Source organism: Oryza glaberrima, chromosome 5 (genome assembly GCF_000147395.1).
Source record: "Oryza glaberrima chromosome 5, OglaRS2, whole genome shotgun sequence".
Classification (NCBI taxonomy): Eukaryota; Viridiplantae; Streptophyta; class Magnoliopsida; order Poales; family Poaceae; genus Oryza; species Oryza glaberrima.
The window spans coordinates 4,451,136-4,471,319 of record NC_068330.1 but is presented as its reverse complement, the minus strand read 5'-3'; positions in this window follow the sequence as shown (position 1 = coordinate 4,471,319).

The window sequence follows — 20,184 nt, the reverse complement described above, 5'->3', positions numbered from 1 at the left end:
TCCTACGGTTCCGTTTAAAACAACAAATACCTTTCATCTACAGAGCTATTTAAAAATGCTTTATTTGAGACTTCAATTAGAGTAATTTCCACTGTCATCTATTGAACATGTGAATTTTCCTTAACGCTACACATTTTCAATTTCAATTTTAATCCAGAAAATCTTGTAGTATTCTGTTAGATCAAGAGTAATAGAGGACTCACATTCATCCTAGAGTACATTAGGAAAAAAAAACTCGATTCTGCATTTGTGAGATATGACTTTGGCAAAAAAAAAAGAGGAGCTTATAAAAATGTGTTTATACTCTTAGTGCAAAATGGAAAAAAAAAAGAGATTATATTCTTCAGAGCATGCAGAGGAGGAGCTTAAATCCATAAATTTGGACCGACCTACTTGCTATAGATAAGTTGTTGATTTATATATGTGTACTATATATAGTTAAAAAGCTCGTTTCATATCTAAGCAGAGAAGGCTGTGACGAGGACTTGTCGCCAGAACCAGGATTGCGTTGAGAGAGAGTCATCTAGTGACATTTGAGAGGGAAGCACGCACGCATATATGCAAGTAGGGTTTAACACTAATTAATAAAAATGCAAGCTTGGATGGGATAAGATAAGCTCAGCACTAGCATGACAACTTTACATGTATGTATGTCACTTTGTTAGTTTATTTAATTAATCTGTCTCCAACCTCAGGGAAAACATGCCTGCATCTTGCTATACCTATAGATATGCAACTAAATTACTCCATCCATTTAAAAATATATGGCGTCGTTGACTTTTCACATAATATTTGATTATTCATCTTATTAAAAAAACTTATATAAATATTTTTTTATTTCATTATGACTTGTTTTATCATCAAATAAAATATAACCTTAACTTATACTTTTACACTCTTTACATATTTATACTAAATTTTTGAATAAAACAAATTGATAAATATTTGAAACGGGGGAAGTAGTAATAGATGGAAATATATAATAATAGATGTCCATATGGGGAAGATGCATTGTGATGTCATGCAAATCTCTAGCAAAAAAGTTGCATGGGCAATAGTGGATGTATGTATGGCTTGGCTGCATGCTTATTTGGTTGCTCTTGACTTTTTTATGGAATCATCAGGCTTTGCTCATGGGCGGTTAGTGTGTGTAGTGGTAAGTGGTGACTGGTGACTGTCAAGAACAAGCATTGAATCAAGACATGGATAACATGGATCATGATGATGATATATACTACTACTACTACCTTGTACAGTTTATCAAACGTGATGAATTGTCTGAAATTAACCTTGCTAGTAGCTGCCTGCACTGGACATCACTTTGAGGCCAAGTGACGTCTACTGTGGTGGGTGCTGCATTTGCTGGAGAATGGATAGAAGTATTCATTTAAGGAAAATGCGCCCCACCCAGATTTAACAAGATGTCTGAAAGTTTTCTTAAAAAATTCCATTTGTCCCATTTTAAGTGCGGTTGTGAGTTTATGTGTTCAACGCTTGACCATCCGTTTTATTTAAAATTTTATTAAAAAATAATAAAAATAAGTCACGCATAAAGTATTATTCATGTTTTATCATCTAATTACAACAAAGATACTAATTATATAAAAAAATTTAAATAAGATGGATGGTCAAACGTTGGACACAGAAATCCACAACTGCACTTATTTTGGACATAGAAATCCACAACTGCACTTATTTTGGGACGGAGGGAGTAGTTCAATTGTCAATCGACTATCACTTTTGAGGGCTAGGATTGTTCGAAGATGTATGCACACATTTGGCCCTGAATAAGAGAGCGACTAAGGATCGAACGTCCGATCCCAGTCAAAACCCAAATGGTGTTTCACCTTATATATGAAAAATGTTTTCAGATATTTACCGCTTAGTAAATTTGTTTGAGCAAAAAAGGTTTTAGATATTTCATTGCTCAATAAAAAAATGTTCCATCACTTGGTGAAAATTATTTTAATCAGATGCAATATTGAAAAAAAAATTGATTGCAACATCACGACCCTTCTATGTCCAAGGAAATGTCTTGTACATCATGTGCAACATCCCAATGAAAAAGAGTGAAACACTCAAATAAGCAACAAAAGAGATGAATGGACTGCAACATATAATTCCTTTTTTTTATAGAAAATATAATCACGTGATATCTTTCTGAGAAGATTTAGTTAGAACCAATATAACAGTGTAGTTTAACTTTCCGATATGCACTTGACAGTGAAGTGGTAAAAGGAGTGTGGTTTCAACCGTAAGGCCCCATATTTAATTCTTTTCCAATTTTTTCTTCGTTACTCTTTGGTTGTTTAGCTTTTTTTTTAACCCCAACCGTGATAGCGAAAAAGGTGACCTTTTAGTAAATTCCCAATCCAAATTTGAACCTTTTGAAACCGTTTGAAATTCTGAAGGCATATCTAATTCTGGCCCATGTCGAGAGGGTCGAATTTCACAAGATTCGAACCCATTTCGACAAATTTGTGAACCCCGTCAAGCAAGTACCCTAGCATCATCTCTCTTCGTCGTCTCCGATAGCTCCCGCAGCCAAATCCAGATCATTTTATCCTCAGAGTAGCCTTATCTATTTTTTTTCATAGATGACCACAGGCTGCGTTTAGTTCCCCTTCAAACTTCCAAAAATTTCGTCACATTAAATGTTTGGACACATACACAGAGCATTAAATATGGACGAAAAAAACCAATTGCACAGTTTGCATGTAAATTGCGAGACGAATCTTTTGAGCCCAATTATGTCATGATTTAGGCCATGTTTAGTTCCAAAGTTTTTTTTCCAAACTTCCAACTTTCTATCACATCAAACCTTTCATACACACACAACTTTTCTATCATATCGTACCAATTTCAATCAAACTTCTAAACTTCAATGTGAACTTCCAAACAATATGGTGCTACAGTAAATATTTGCTAATGATGGATTAATTAGGTTTAATAAATTCGTCTCACAGTTTATAAGCGGAATCTGTAATTTATTTTGTTATTAGTCTATGTTTAATACTTTAAGTATGTGTCCATATAATTTTAAAAAAATTGGCTGTGGACCTAATACGGCCACAGACAGAGAACACTTTGGATGAAGAAGAAAACAGGGAGAAATTCAAACTGCTGTGAGGAGGAAGAGCATGTGTTTTTTCCTCGTGTTCTCTCCTGAGCGGACAGAAAGACGCCTGCCTCGCTAGAAATGATTGCATTCTTCGTCCTGCTGTTCGCAGTCGCAGGGATGCAGTAGTTGGGCGGTGGCATACGTACTCCAGTACAGTACAGAGTAAGAGGTCTGTTTGTTTTGTCAGGTTTCGCAAAGTCTAAACTTGACCAGGACCCAAATGTCCAAAACCTCTTCTTTTGCAGCCTTCCAGTAAGACAGTAATTATACCTACTAGATGCTGCAGAAGCCAGTGCTCCTTTCCCAGAGGTTGAAAGGGAAGAAAGAGAGCATCATGACTTCTACCTCCTGTTGACCACACATCCACTCCCTCTCTCTCTGCCTCATGCAGAGGTAAGGGCGTTCACAGTGCATCCCGTTGTCGTTCAGCCTGAGCTATCCACGTCGGTGTTCATATGCAATTCGATGCCACGTTTGTGGGTGGGCCCACAAAATTGAGGACCGCGTGACCAAAGATGGTCACTCTATTCTTTGTTCGAGGGTTGGCAGTGTGGGGAGAGAAGGCAGGCGACGCGTTGTGGAGGGCGTGGCTTCGCTTCGCGTCGTCTTTGCCCACGTCGCCTGGAAAGAGAGAGAGGGAGAAGGGAGATGGAGGGAAGGAAGCTCATCAGCGGTCGGAGAGGAAGCCCGTCGTAGCCCGTGGCAAGGAGCTTGCCGTCATCCTCCTCTCCGCGTTGCCAAGAAGGTCGCGACACTTGGCTCTGTGCCACCGTGGGGCTCATCGCCATCCTCGCTGCTCGCCATCAACCTCGTCGCCGTCTCCCTCTTCTCCGCCGCCTTGATCTAGAGGCTCCCAGCGGAGGACGCTCGCAACGAGGACAAGACAGCCGAGGCACGCTGGCGCCCCCGATCTAGTCGTCGTCGAAGCTCCAATGCCTGCCTCGAGGTCGTCGCCGGAGGGGGAGGGTAAGGCAGCGGCGATGGGGAGGGGAAGGAAAAGCCGGTGGAGGCGTTGGGGAGGTCGGCCTCAGCTTGCTCGCCGGTCGCGCCTAGCCTCGGTCCTTGCCCGCCGATGAGGCCCACCTCAATCCGCGCCGCTGGGAGCTCACCGGCCGCACTAGGCTTGATCAGCGCCCGCCGCGCGAGGCTACTCCATGGACACCGCCGCCGATGACGTGGGGAGTGGGGACTGGCGCCAGCCGGGGAAGGGGAGGAGAGGCGTCGGCCAGGGAAGAGGAGGAGAGGCGCTGCTCGAGGGCGTCGGCCAGGGAAGGGGAGGAGAGGCACCGCTCGTGGCGCCGGATTGAGGGGAAGAGAGGTAGTGGGCGTGAGGATAAGGGAAAGAGGGGAAATGGGGGATTTTATATTCTTTAATGGATTTAAGGGTGTTAAGTGTAAATTTTGGATCTCCACAAATTAAAGAAAATATGAGAATTGAAACAAAAGGTACTAGGGGCTGAAATACAAAATTAAAGCCACTCGCAGAGCCACTTGTAGTGTGAAGAATTCAACTTTAGGACTCGTAGCTCTAGCCTACGTGGCACACTGAGGCTCCTCATACGAGAGTGACACACTGTAAATGCCCTAAGAAAGGAAGAATTGAAGTGTTCGACTGTTGGTTACTTGTTACTCCATCGGTTTCGTAATATGTTATTTTTAACTCATTTTATTTTTCTTAAAATAAGTTTACTTAATATTGAAAGTAGATAAGGGGGGAATAGTTATAATGGAATTTGATAAAGTATGGATGTTGTTGTATTTTTGTTTTGTATTAGTTTGGGATGGATGAAAAAAAATATTTTGGAATGGAGGGAGTAGTAGTTTTTCCTTGTCACAAAAATAAATTACCTATGTCTACGAAGTGGGCCAACGTAAAAAAAGTATGTGTCAGGGTTATGGATACCACATAGCTAATAGTAGTTGACTAAATCTCGGCAGGACCCACCACATACCATGTCCTATACAGAAACAACCTGCGGATATAGAAGGAGTTCCGGATAAGGAAAGATAACCAGAGTTCTACATGGAAACGACAAGGACTACTCGGATTGTATCCATATTGGTTTCCCTAGTTCTACTTGGACAAGGGGACACCTATGGGTATAAATACAAGGCCCCCTAGGAGGAGAGGGGACACACCCACCATAGAGGACACGGAACAACAGAAGCCACAACATACAAGCCAACATACGCCAAGACAAGCCGCCGGATATCGACATCAGAGATATGCCTAGATCGACCCTATCCGGTACCTACAGAGGCCGGCCGTAGGGATCTAGCGCTGTCTGATCTCGCCGAGCACAAACTCGAAGAGAAAGACTACTATGTTGTCGACTACGAGTCAGAACTTTAGACCGCCATGTCGACAACAGTTAGATAGGCTACCCCAAATATTGTACTGGTGTGATTATGGTGAATAAGAGCAATACCAGAGTAGGGTTATTACCTGACAATTCAGGGGCCCGAACCTGTATAAAAATCCTCGCCTCTATCTCTTTTACCTCAGTCTCGCATATATCCTAGTACCAACGATCCCCATACCATACAAATACCGGAATCACGACATCAAACGTCAACAGTGGTGCGCCAGGTAGGGGATCTTTTGGTGCTTCAAGGTTTCGACGAGATGGGTTTAAGAGACGGATTCTCCAACAACAAGCTACTCGACGACTTCGAACCAGGGAGATCCGACATGACTAGAGTACGTGCCCCGACAAGATCGGAACCATCGTCGTCAACAACTTGATCTATTGAGGTAATTCGAGCCTCAAGTTCCGCGGCGTACCAAAAGATGTCAGATCGCATGATATCGAACGAGTACACAACAAGGTAATTGGTAGATTGGTTTTTTAAATTGATCTACTAATTTCGTAGATATATCCGGCATATATCTACACAGGTACGCAATATTTTATATACAATTTATCGTACCTATTCAGATCATACAGTATTGTCAGATCTATAATTTATTATGGTCATCTAGAGCATGTTTTTTTATACAATATCTATTGTGTGAGTGTTTCGGATGTTAAATTGACTACGGTTTAACGCTGGGGGCTCGTTCTATTTTCTTCAGTATAAATCATGCTTGTTTACTGTTTACATAATCCCTGATATTTACATCTGCTCGTTATGTCCTGATAATACTAGAGGATCCATGCAGTTTTTTGAGTACATACTCGATATTCTCTGCTATATATCTTGCCTTCTAGAAAATATTTTTCAGGAACAATTGAGCACTCGAGTAGGTTGTGGTCGAGCACACCCCATTATCGAGAACGTTCTCGACAAATACGAAGTTGTCGCACCCAACCTACCAACGAAGACCGACGACCTATCTCATAGCGCTGACCATGGCTGGGCTATTCGAGAAAAGGTTGTTAACGAATAAATTCTCGTGACGTTGTCGGCTTGATCACCCGACATGATTGCGAGCGGACATCCGGATATGCTATAAGTTGGGTATGTGAGTCATGCTGGCCACATGAGATGCACATGTAACAAACCAACTTTAGCACCCCTATTGGTGATTGAGAGGCTCCTACTCTTGGTTCTCGAACCAATAGGACGTAGCGATCTCTCGCACCTCTACTTCTAGTGGTCGAGTTAAGGCTACACCTGGTTTTCGATCAGCGGTGTAGCAATACTCCCACTGGCTTTACTTCTCGTGGTCGAGTTAAGACTACTACCTGGTCCTCGACCAGAGGTGTAGCGATTCTCCCACTATTTCTACTTCAAGTGGTCGAGTTACGACTACTACTTGGTCCTCGACCAGAGGTGTAGCGATTCTCCCACTATTTCCACTTTAAGTGGTCGAGTTACGGCTACTACCTGGTCCTCGACCAGAGGTGTAACGATTCTCCCGCTATTTTCACTTTAAGTGGTCGAGTTACGACTACTACCTGGTCCTCGACCAGTGGTGTAGCGATTCTCCCACTACCTTTGTTTCAAGTGGTCGAGTTGAGGCTACAACTGGTTTTCGACCAGAGGTGTAGCGATTCTCTCATTACCTCTACTCCAACAAAGTTGATATCAGGTACATAATATCGCCAAGTGTTTTACCCAGAGATCCCTTACCACGACGACACCTAGAGTTGAAACCTATCCTCATGTCCCTTTATGCCGTCCTGCAAGGCCTCTGAGGAACCTAAGGGAACTTCGGCTAGGGACGCCCAGAGCGGATAAGGCCTTGTCGGATCATGTAGAGACAAACGACCATGTAAGACCTGGTCATGTAAGAGTTCTCGCCGTGCGTATTAACCAAGCCGTGTATTCGGAAATTGAGTTTTCCAACTTCATGGCTAGGGGCTAGGATCAGTGCTTTTTCAACCAAGGCAGGTAAAGGGTCCAAGAGCCTTATCATCCGAGAATGATTCTCCTACGAGAAGGCTAGGGGCTAGGGAGAGTGTATGACTCAACAAACTGACTGATCGAAGTCGGTAAAAGAGTAGACACTCATATATAAAACATTGGTCTGTAAATTTAATTCATTTTCAGTTTTCCATACATATTATAACATGTTACCCTTTGAGCGTTCGCTCGGGGGCTATTTCTATCTAATACTAGGTGAAACCCCGTGCATTGCTGCAGGAATTTAGTATGATAACAATAAAAAAAATAACGTGTAAGATAGCTAGATAACATCAGATTAAGTAAACTAATGTAGTTTATGATAATTTAAATTTAAATAGTATGTAGAATGGTGATTCAAACGTAAAAAGTAAGGTGATATAACTTTATGGAAGAAGAAAAGTAGAGAGATACTAGTTTGTACCGTAGATTAATCATCTAAAGGCTAAAAACAATTGATGTGATATAACTTAATTATAGGAAAAAAAGGAGAAAGATAATTTGGACCATAGATTAATCATTTAAGCACTAACTAAGTGAGGATGAACTATATAGGATATCATAAAACATAATAAAGATATGCATTGAAACATTATGTGAATTATATTAGATGATAATTTAACATGTTTGTATTCGAAAAGCTCTTAAATTATAAAATCTATAAAGATATAGCATGTTTGCATGATGTTTAAATGTGATGATTGTTAGTGGATGATGATGTGACATCTTTGCATGTTAAGCTTAAGGAGTTAGTGGGGGATAACTTTATAGTAAGATAGGATTCTTTTCTGAGTATTGATTTCAGGAAAATTCTATTCCTAGGGGGCCTTGTATTTGTACCCATAGGTGTCCCCTTGTCCAAGTAAAACTAGGGAAACCAATATAGATATAATCCGAGTAGTCCTTGTCGTTTCCATGCAGAACTCTGGTTGTCTTTCCTTATCCGGAACTCCTCCTATATCCGCAGGTTGTTTTCGTATAGGACATGGTATGTGGTGGGCCATGTCTCTATGGTTCTACACCAAGATCGACTAAGGCGAGTACGACAAATGTTGACAAGGCTTCGTCGCAGGCTCTGCGCCTTCTCGATCACTCGAGAACGGTTGGTGGATCTCGACAAGGAATACGGAATGAAGAGATGGTGTACGCGCTGAGATAAAATTTCTTGACTTCAATCCAAATTCTCGATTACAGCAAGACGGGAGACTTAGTCGTATGCTCTGTACTTTCTTGGTTGACGTCGGAGATTGACTCAGACAAACACTATAGGTGCCCGCTTGAGGCTGATAAGGGAAGTCTAACGTTATCTTTGAACTCACCGAGAACGGTCACATGAGCTCGATAACAGTTACTCCAAGGTCTGCGCGCGGTTGAGAATATGTATTCGTTCATTTGTATCAAAGTCGGGGGCTACTGTCAGGGTTATGGATACCACATACCTAATAGTAGTTGACTAAATCTCAGCAGGACCCACCACATACCATGTCCTATACGAAAATAACCTGCGGATATAGGAGGAGTTCCGGATAAGGAAAGACAACCAGAGTTCTGCATGGAAACGACAAGGACTACTCGGATTGTATCCATATTGGTTTCCCTAGTTCTACTTGGACAAGGGGATACCTATGGGTATAAATACAAGGCCCCCTAGGAGGAGAGGGGACACACCCACCATAGAGGACACGGAACAACAGAAGCCACAACATACAAGCTAACATACGCCAAGACAAGCCGCTGGATATCGACATCAGAGATATGCCTAGATCGACCCTATCCGATACCTACAGAGGCCGGCCATAGGGATCTAGCGCTGTCTCTGATCTCGCCGAGCACAAACTCGAAGAGGAAGACTACCATGTTGTCGACTACGAGTCAGAACTTCAGACCGCCATGTCAACAACAGTTAGATAGGCTACCCCAAATATTATACTGGTGCGATTATGGTGAATAAGAGCAATACCAGCTTCGGCCAACAGGATGTAGGGTTATTACCTGACAATTCAAGGGCCCGAACCTATATAAAAATCATCGCCTCCATCTCTTTTACCTCAGTCTCGCATATATCCTAATACCAACGATCCCCATACTATGCAAATACCGGAATCGCAACATCAAACGTCGATAGTATGGTATGGCAAACTTGTGGCTAAGAAGTAGTAATAACCAAACGCTACCTAACTTCATCAAATACAGTATGCGTTAATTTGTGGTAAATGAGTATCCTTTGGTTAGCAACCAAAATATCCCCATAGTGTATGCTTAGGTTTTTATTTAGGCACGGTTCATTGTTCGGCTTGATTCAGTTTTGTGGATTTTTTTTAATTGTACCTTGTTTTAATCCTTTTATAGACTGTTAACTGTTGAGAGTAAAGATATAAGTTTTTGAAAAAAAAAATAGTTTTATCGTTTTATTTATTTTTCTACCCGAAACTCAACCGAGCAGTTTGATTCAGCTTCTTGGTTGAACTACTACTACGTACTCCCTCCATCCACAAAAGTTAAACCTATTTCACATTTGAGTTTTTCCAAATAAGTTGTTTCTATTTGTAGTCTTTGTGCATTCAAGACTCAAATGAAAAGATAAATTAAATGTTTTATAAAACCCAAGGAGTCATCTAAATACCCATTGGTTGCATGTTTGCATTTACTCATTGATTTTGTAACATCCAAGGTGATTTATTTTTTTCTTGGTCTTGGTGTCAAAAGTAATATGTGTAACTTTTATGGATGGAGGGAGTACTTCCGTTTTCCCTTTTCCATGAGCATGTTTTCTCTAAAGGTTAAACGGTGTAATCTAACAAATGTATTTCTAAAGTTTGTAATAATTAATATTTAATTAATTATATGATAATAACTCTTTGGTTTCACATACGGCTGAATAGCTTGCTCATAAGCTGATTTAAGCGTGCTTAGGCTGCACACGTAGGTGCATCGTGACTGGGCTAGGCCCCGTTCGACATTTAGGTGAAAAGATTAAGGGCGGGCAAATAAAACAAGAAAACTATTAATATGTGATTAATTGAGTTTTAATTATTTTAAACTTAAAAAATAGATTTATCTAATATTTCAATGTAACTTCCAAGTAGAAATTTTCCATACGAAATACACTGGTCAGTAGTTCAAAAAACATGCTAATAAAACCGATATAAAATATGTATCTTAATCGGAACTAAACGGGGTCTTAAATGGCGCAAAAACGAAACAGTCAATTAGCACTGATCAATTAGTTATTACAAACTTAAAATATACTTATTTAAGTTTTTTTTAACAAATTATATATAAAAGTGGTTTTACAAAATATTTAGTGTAAAAGTTTAGAAATCGTACTTGTTAGTGATATGCCCTAGAGGCAATCATAGAGATGATTGTATCACATACTATATTCATATATTTATCCGACTTTGTTCCTTGAAATAGATAAACTCATTATTGGTTAATGAATATGTGATTCTTTCATGAGACTCTTTATATTGTGTGTTGTTATTTTTAAAGGATCCCTGATCAAATATCATATGTGGAACAAATATGTTTAGATGATCAGCATATGTATTAATTGATGATCATGTCTCATGGATCATGGTATAGAGATATCAAATTAATAATGTGGACACATGTTGGTGAACATGTTGTTGGATAGACCCAACATGAGACAGTGCAAGAGCCATATGTATTGTGGCAATATAAGTGTACTTAGGTACTACTAGAAAAATCATTTGTTGCCACGAACAAAATCGTGGCATCAAGACTAAAATTGTGGCAATATATACATATTGCCACAATTTTAAAATCGTTGCTAGCCGTGGTAATAAATAGCGTGGTAATAGGTTATTGCAACGATTTTTATTTAGTGGTAATAAATTTAGATGTTGCCACGGAATGGATGTGGCAAAAAGTAATATTGCAACAATTCACATTGTTGTAATAAAAATTATTGCCACCACTCCATATGTGGCATTAGTTTTACATACTAAATTAAAAGTTTAAATATTAATCTATCATCCTATCTATTTGTTGTCTATTTATTTTTTTGATATCGTGTCTTGGCTAGGATTCGAACCCAAGACCTATCCTCCATGCGTGCTCTCCTTTACCAACTCACCTACGCATCAATTCTATTGGAAAATACATATCATTCCATTTAAGCCTACCTATCTAAGATTTGAATCATAGGTTTGAATATCTAAAAGATTTCAAATGAAAAATTTATCACCTATAAAATTGTAGATCTCGTCGAGAGCTATAATTTCTATATAAAATTTGTCTCAATCCGTGTCCATATAAAAAAAGAAATTAAATTATGAGACGATAATTTTTTTATTGCAACGAATTTGTTGATTGTGGCAAAAAAAAATAGTGAAAAGTACCATGTACTATGTAAATTGCCACAAAAATTAAAATTGTGGTGATAGAACATGTTTTTTACAACAGTACGATTTTTTGTGGCGATATCTCATTTTCTATTGCAACAAAAGTACTAAATAAAACAACGATTGTAGATCGTTGCAATAAAATATAATTATTTGCCACAGAAAAATTATCATTGTAATAGTACAATATATTGCTACGAATTATTTTTTGTTGTAATAATTTGGTGGCAATAGCTCAATTATCTTGTAGTATTAGTGATCTCATTTAGTGTTGGTGTTGAATCCTTACACCTGAGATTATCATGGTTCCCAACATATGTAGTAGCTTACTTAGATACTACTAAACGCTACTCCGTAATTGGTTAGTTATAAAAGTAGTTTTCGGGTATGCTATGAAACATGTAGTGGGATATGAATAATTAAGATAGAATTTGCCCCTCCTATGGAGAGATATCTCTGGGCCCCTCGATGTTGTAGATTATGGAAGTACATGGCCATGCCAAAGGTGATTGAGGAGTCAATCACAAGTTATATAATCTATCAATAGATTCGAGTGAATGATTGAGCTAATAGATGGATGGCACATATCTAGCCTTGAGCTTAATCGATATCGTGAGGCAAAGGGGTTCATACAAGTATACACTAGAGGTTCAGCCGATATGATCTTTATGTATGCCCGGTGGGTCAATACGTTCTGCTAGGGGCCGCTGTTGACGCGTGGACCGAAAAGGAGTTTTTGGGTTACAGCCGAGTATATATGAACCTACACGGTCGCACGCTTAATGGGCCGGAATTCGGATAGGGATCCGAATAAGAGTTCTACGGGCCTTGGAGGCCCGAGTGATGGATCCTATATATTCGTGAGGGGTGTGACCGGCGGAGGCATTGCATCACGTGAGAAACCCTAGCCGTCACTTCCCTCCCCGAGCAAAACCCTAGCCGCGCACGGGTGCTAGCACATCTGCGCGTGGTGTTCTGTCCCTGTACGTGTGGATACGGTAGAGGCGCCGCTGGTTTGCGGTGCTGATCGGCGTGGGAGTACGGCGAGGAGAACGCACGAGGAGGAGAAGGTCGAGCCGGTGCGATCGACTACTTCGTCTACATCGACGCGCGCTACTTCGCGAGAGTTCCTTCGACTTCTCAGCGTCTTTTTCCGCTGCGCAGCGCGTCAAGTGGTAACGATCTATGATCTAATAATTGCATGGTTCCTGGTTCACACGATAGAAAATTTTGATTTATGCTATCGTAGCCTACGCGTATCTCAACAGTACTTACGAGTAATGAGATATTAGCTAAACCCAACGGCCTGTTTGGTTGGGGAGAGTTTTTAGAAGGGATTAGGAGTTTAGAGAGATGAGTCTATTAACTGTTTTGAGGAATGAACTTCCTCATTTTCAATATCTGGGTAGGGGTAGTAATTGGGAGGAAATTCTTCCTTTACCTAAACAAATCTCAACCATTCATTTTCATTACTGAACTAATCTCCAACTAAACTCTCTGTCAAATACCACATTCTCTACCAAACAAGATATTAAGATTAAAAATTAAATTCCTATCTTAATCTCACCATTAATTTTCGCTCTTAACTTACCAATCCCCTCCTCGCCTTGCCAAACAAGCTGCAAATGGAGATCCGAAGTTCCGAACGCAGCCAAGCTGATCCGACCTTGGGTGGGCCCGCGCCGTACGCGCTCCACAGCCGGAGACACGTCAGCGCCGCTGTGCTCCGGGGCCCACCGCGCAGGCGTGCTCCCTGCAGCCAACGGGGGAGCAACACGCGTGGTATATTCCTGTCGCTGTCAGGTGGGCCCGGCTCCCTCGTGGCCGAATCGTGGTTGGCTCGTGACTGGACTTGCCGCCATCCGACAAGCCCCTAAACCTGGCGCCATCATCCATCCTCCTTAAAATTAAGCAAAATGGAGATAAGGTGATTTCGTTACCAGTTTATGGACCTGTTTGAGGGAGCTTAATATTCTGAGAAACAGCCGTTAAAAAGCTAACTGCTGAGAATCTGGAGAAGCTAGAAACACAGTTTCTGGCTTCTAGTATATTTTCCAGATTCTACAACTACATATTCTCAGAATCTGGATAAAAAGCTGAACTGTTTAGGGGAACTTCTGGTAACTACAGATTCTAGGAGAAGCTGCAGCTGCTAGAAGCTCTCCAAACAGACCCTATGCTAGGACAGACAGCCAATCGGATGGAGGATGTTGACAGCCAGCCGATGAATTTTGATGTTCTGTACTGTGCCATGATGCATATGCAAAGTTTATTTTTTAAAAAAATATTTGTATTTTTTATCTCTAAGTTATATTTTGTTTTTTTTCCCTCGACCATTGGATGAGCAAATGGATGCCTTAGATTATTGATTGATGATGGCTTGGCGAGGTCCTTGCAGCAACAGGATGGGCTGTAGATATTGGGCCTGTTTTGGGGAGCTTCTAGCTATAGCCGTTTCTCCTAAAATCAGAAGCTCCCCCAAGCAGTCCAGCTTTATATCCAGATTCTTAGAAGCTGTAATTGTAGAATCCAGAAAATAAACTAGAAGGCAAAAGCTGAAAAACCCAGTTTTTTTTAGATTCTCAGAAGTTGGCTACCAATCAGCTATATCTCAAAATCTTAAGCTCCCCAAATAGGCCGGTTGTCGTAGTCGTGAGCCACGCAGAGCATTTATAAACAAGTTTGGTCATGTGTTTTTCTAGATGTAGTAGCATTTGGTTCTCTTGGGGGCCAGGATGCGGATGGTTTATATGTTCTTGTTGACAATAATTGTTGAGAGAAACCTCTTATGGCCATTGGATGGCTCACTGTTTTTTCCTTGTTAAGATTCCTGAGGTTGACATGAACTATGGTGCGCATAATTATCTATTCAACTTAATTCTTCCATGTAACAAAAACATAAATGTCTGATAGGTACTACCTCCATTTCATATTATTAATCACTTTGAATTTCTTTTAAGTCAAACCTTTATAGCTCTATCAAATTTATAGAAAAAATATAATAATACTTTTAACCTAAAACAAAGAAACTATCAAAATATATTTAATGTTAGATTTAATAAAACTAATTAGGTGCTATAAATATTGCTATTTTTTATAAAATTATCAAATTTTGAAGAAATTTGATTTTTAAAAATCAAAACGATATTCAACTTAATTCTTCCCTGTAACAAAAACATAAATGTCTGATAGGTACTACCTCCATTTCATATTATTAATCACTTTGAATTTCTTTTAAGTCAAACTTTTATAGCTCTATCAAATTTATAGAAAAATATAATAATACTTTTAACATAAAACAAAAAAACTATTAAATATATTTAATGTTAGATTTAATAAAACTAATTAGGTGCTATAAATATTGCTATTTTTTTTAAACTTATCAAATTTTGAAGAAATTTGATTTTTAAAAATCAAAACGACTAATAATATAAAAACGGCTGGGGGAGTAGCACATTATTTATGTTACTATCAAAAGAGGCAAGGGGTCATCAGTCATCACTATCTCTTTCTAGTCCTAGAAATTACAACACATTAATCAGAGGAAAGAAAATAAAAACTTTGATCATAGTGCATCCAAATTATAACGGCGTAGACTCGATTGAAAACAGAAAATAAAAGTTGTGCATTAAATTGAAATCTATTTTTAAATATATGATATGAAGCCACGAGTTGTATATCAATTAAAATCTAGCTCCGCGAAAGGGGAAATCCGCTAGTTTTCATAATTAAAAACAGTTTCAACACCGGTTCATCTACTTTTTACAACTAAGGCATTTTAATTCGTATGACAAAATAAAGGGAAAAACACAACCGACAGGTGTTACATCTAAGCGTGCTGCGAAATTTTGCGAGTGACTGTTGGAAAACAGAAAACGCAAGTGGAGGTCATTTCAGGATGAAAAAAGGGTTCCTGGAGAAAATTTTGGGTGGGTGATGTGAACCAAAAAGGGATAACAATCAACAAGGTACATAGATGCTTTTGCAAGTTCTACATGGAAATTATGTTGAGAGGACGTTAATGGAGATCAGATCACCACAATTATTTACAGTGTCCTCCTTTTCTCCATCAATTCTGTACAGATAGATGCAGGTACCAACCATTTCCAAACGAACGGCGATGCGAAGGACAAAAGGATAATGGAGAGCGTCTCAAATCAAAGATAAAAAAAGGTTGATACAAAATTTAAATTTTTAAACTTAATTTTAAAGTGTTTTCATAGAAAGTGATTTTTTTCAGCATTAGCTTATAACCAGGATATGGCTAACCTGTAGGGGACATAAGTAGTACCATATTTCAGTATAAATGTGACACTTGTGGCATTTTACTATCATGTTAGTTGGTGACCTTGTGATTTGGACTACTATTTTTAATAGTTTTGCATATGTTACGGGACACATTCGTGACTCGTGAGGGTGTGAGTGTAGTGTTGTGTGTACAGTGGTATGTGCGCGCGTATGCGTGTACCGCACACTGGAAAAAAGAAAATTGAACCAAAAGAATCCCTTGTGACTATTCATTTTGGGTTAATTTTGAACTGTTAGAGAGTGTGTGATAGTTAAAGAGTTGTTATAATAGGATTTGATGATTACTAGAACAGGATTGATATCAAGTCGCTCTTATTAAGAATATTATTACCTTATACTCCCTCCGTTTCACAATGCAAGTCATTCTAGCATTTTCCACATTCATATTGATGCTAATAAATCTAGACATATATATCTATTTAGATTCATTACTATCAATATGAATGTGGAAAATACTAAAATGACTTACATTGTGAAACGGAGGAAGTGCTATAATAATAACAGCAACTAAGTTATTTGCATGCTATGTACAGCATGAAAATATCAGTGTTTAAACCCCAATGCGGGGAGCAAAATGTCTGGGGGAGAACGTTTCAACGGCACATATCGTTGTTCGAAACAAAGATAGACTTACCGTGGAAATGATTGGAGCAGGCCACTTCTATTACTAGGCACCATGCATGTATGTTCCCCTCCCCTGTTATGTGTACATTGTACATAGAAAATTAATGGAAGTGTTGCCTTCAGAACTAGTATTCCCTTCGGATTTGCCTTCACATGTTGCAACAATCCAAATACTTTACAATAAATTGGTTAAAATGCTGAAATTCAATATCCGTTTGGTTGGTGTGCCAAGGTCGTCAAACTTAATTTGTCTTATTTTCTAGGTAAACTTGACTAATATAATACTTCCTCTATTTTATATTATAAGTCATTTGAGTAATTAGAAAAAAAATCAAATGACTTATAATATGAAACGGAAGAAGTACTAGTTACGAAAAAGGCAATGAAAGTCTTCACTTTCCATGGTTGTGGCCGCTCCAAGCTAGAAAGACATCTAGTTCTTTATAGTTGGTGTTTTGGTTCCTACTACTTTGCTTCTTTCGACATCTCTGATTGATTGTCCGCTGTGAAATGACATTACTCAGTAGCAAACAATAAAGTTCATTACAGTTTTGGCAAAAACAATTTATTAATGCATGCTAGCCAAATAGGAAAATAGTAGGCGGAAAACACCACCGGTGTGGTGGTGAAGTCGTGGATACATGACTCCACCCACCAGGGTTCAAAATTCTAGCATTCACAAATATTATACACATGCATGTGAGCTTTCAAAAGATATTTAGTGAGATTAGTTATGTGCCGTTGGTTTCTGTCTCTTACAACATGTTTTAGGGGCACATTTATGAGGGTGGAGTATGATGTTGCGTATACAGTTGTGTGTACGTGTGCGTGTCTGTCTTGTAATGACAAAAAAAAATAGAGAAAATAGTAGAGTGGATAGATATGGATTGGGCATCTAATCTAAGTCATTTTATTGGACGGTCAAATATTTTATTACATGGTCAAAATATTTCATTGGATGCATGATGTAGTGAAACATTAATTTAAACAATATACTCCCTTCGTCTCTAAATATTTGACGCCGTTGAATTTTTTTAAACATGTTTGACCGTTCGTTTTATTTAAAAACTTATGTGAAATATGTAAAACTATGTATACGTAAAAGTATATTTAACAATGAATCAAATGATAGGAAAAAATAATAATTACTTAAATTTTTTAAATAAGACGAACAGTCAAATATATTTAAAAAAGTCAACGGCATCAAATATTTCACTGAATGTTTGTTGCAACATTTCTAGTAGCGTGAAACATCACTGTAAACTATGTGCAACACTTGAAAAGAATATGTCTGCCATGTAATCGAAAAAACACAGAACATAGTACATGACAAAGATATGGATTGGACATTTAGCCTCAGTCATTTTATTGGATGGTCAAATATTTTTTACATGGTCAAAATATTTCATTATATACCTGATGTTAGTGAAGAAAAAGTGAAACATTACTTTAAACAATATAACAATGAAATGTTTTATTAAATGTTCGGTGTAACATTTTTAGCAGCGTGAAACATCACTCTAAACTAGTGTAACGCTCAAAAATAGTTAGGGTGATGCAATATGTACTAACACACAAAGAAAGAGAGTGAAATGTTAGAAAACAACAGATTCAACAGATCGATAAAAGGGACTGTAATAAATTATTGAAAGGAAAATACTTTGCCCCCTTTCTAATGATCAACACCATTGATTTTTAGATCATTTGTTTTATTCAAAAATTTATGCAAATATACTTATGATGATAAAACAACTCATAACAAAATATATTATAATTATATGATTTTTTTTATAATATCAACAGTCAAACTTACGTCTAAAAGTTAACCGTGTCAAATATTAAACAACACAAAGTGCATAATAATTAGGCCATTCCCAACCCAATGACTAGGATGGTGCCCATAGCATTAAATAAGCTGCCACATAAGATGAAAAGTGATGTGACAAGTGAATAAATGAGGAAAGAGAAAGAAACCATGTGTTACATGAGATATGGTTTCTACACAATATCCAAGACATCATGTGAGATAAGTAGCATTAAATTTAAGTATGGAATAGTAGTATTTGCATTGGAAGAGTGGTGTTTAGTACTAGTTTCTTGATGATGTGGAGTTTATGGAAACTATAACCAGTGTCATGGGTTGGGAATGGCCTTAAGAGGAGGGTAGTTCTATCTGCTCACCTCGGTAACCTGATCAAATTAAGGCCCATCAACATCATCAACACTAATAAATGGACAGAATAGAGTGTGATGGATAGAATAGAGTATGAGCAAGAGAAATGTGAATGTGAATGAACTACCGTGGCCAAACATGCAAGTGATGCCTCTTCCACTCTTGTGTTGCTCCAAGGTATGGACACCAACACATCGAAACAAAGTTAAAATAATGGACATTGAAATGAAGATAATTATATCGAATAATCCCATATTGATTGTGAAAAGACAAGGGACCTAATATATAAGTGGGGTCCTCATCTCGTTGGATAACTTTTAGGATGAAATGTCATTTACGATTATACAATTAGTATCACAGCCACGTCCAGTGGCTACTCAAGATCGATTGGATAACTTTTCTCATCCCAAAAGCATCCAAAAAATGATAGCCCCCCACTTATATAAATAGGTCACTTACCCTTCTAAATATAATCCTACAATTGGTATTAGAGTCACCTTTTGCTTCTCTTTGGAATTTGATCAAATTTTGCATCTTGAAACTGCGCATGAGATTCATCACCGTCAATACTCTCTGTGGCCTCAAGCAACGCCTGCACATGAACAACAACAAAAACATATCCAAGTTCAAGTTCACACCATCTTGTGGAGATAGTGCAAGAGGAGAAGTGGGAGCGATATGGGACGTTGGATTTGAGTGAAACCATCCTGACCGATCGATGAAGTGTGAAGTATGTAGAATGTAGGACTGTTGTTGGTGAATTATAGGGTAGAAGATTGTACCGATAGGGCTAAGATTTTGGTAATTTTGGTTTCGAAATATTTTTGAAATTTCAAAAAATTGGAACAATTTTACCAAACTCATAAAAATGAAAAAAGAATTAAAAAAATGGCCAAATTCATTTCGTATCTGGGAGAAGGGGATGTTCATGTAGACTCAAAACTTAGAGAAATCTCAGTTTCAGTCTGAAACTTTGAACCCTGATTCTGACACAACCTGGCTCCATGCATGAATAGAATGAGACATTTCATGTACGTATTTTTTTTAGGAAAAAAATCCCAAAAATAACTTCATTTTTCACCATCTTATTTTCTCAAAATAACTTTGTAAAATTGTAATATTGGGTCACCAATTGATTCCATGCAGCGGGAACCGTGGAAAAGAAGAGAGAGAGAGAGAGATAGATAGAGAAAAGGAGGGTCATAATTTGGACTTTGTAGGTTTCGGCCCATGAGATGCAA